A 966-nucleotide genomic window follows, 5' to 3' on the forward strand; every position below is an offset into this window, starting at 1 on the left:
CTTTCCCAGGCATTTCATCCAGCTGGCATACGTTTCTTTACTTCATTAACCCCTTTACCATCCCCATGACTCGTTGAAATCCGATGCTTAATATATTCCACTTATGGTATATTCAGCGGCATAGACAGCCACTCTCCTTTTCTTTTACCATGATGCACCGCTTGTTAATCTTCTCCACCTTTCTAAATCCTTACGCCTCTGTTCAACTCACTTATCTAGCCATCTTGCTTCCTAGCGCTATGTCCTCTGCAATTCAACGATGCGGATATATTATGTAAATACTTTTTTCCTGGGTGATATTTAACATCTTAACAACGTCCGATATTTTGCAGTCAATTTTTATGACCTTTAATTGACATCCGAAGAGAACAGGTGGGCATACGATGATCCATCTCCAGGTGACTTGGCTGGTGGCGTGAGATAGGTACAAGAAATATATCAATTCCATAGCAAGAATTTCGAAGATATTCCATAGATAAAATACTGATATAATAGGAAACTAACAGATGTGCCAACAGTAAACGTATATAAAATGCCTTTGTCAGGGAGGTGATGTATAAGGTGGTGGAGGAGAGTCTGGAGTCAGTGAGCCTGGACGGAAAGGCCTGCCTTCTGCGCGCCATGTGTGAGAAGTTCGAAGTTGCTCTCCCGAACCTCGGTTTCGTCGGGGAAATGCTTGACCTGTTCTTTAGGTAAGATCATGTCCCATGGGAAATGAAACAAATAATATGGATGATGCGCTAGATTTTCATCCAGACTTAACTCTCAATTCTCACTACATTGGTGTTTACGTCCACAGCGCCAGCCGGGCTTACCAAGGGGAAGAACAGCTTGGAGGATTACACGAAGGCGGAGATTCGAGGTAAGACGGGTCAAGACTGGACGCCGTACCACGAGGCGTGCCCCTACTCATACTTCGAGGTTCTTGCGAGCAGTAATTCGACTGGCACTGGTGGCAGTTACTAA

General features: G+C 44.4%; 1 pseudogene; it reads left to right on the top strand.

Annotated features, from left to right (window-relative positions):
* The window catches only part of LOC119592374, a 2,320-nt pseudogene extending 1,354 nt beyond the window's left edge, over window positions 1-966 (top strand).

Source organism: Penaeus monodon, chromosome 30, assembly GCF_015228065.2.
Source record: "Penaeus monodon isolate SGIC_2016 chromosome 30, NSTDA_Pmon_1, whole genome shotgun sequence".
Classification (NCBI taxonomy): domain Eukaryota; kingdom Metazoa; phylum Arthropoda; class Malacostraca; order Decapoda; family Penaeidae; genus Penaeus; species Penaeus monodon.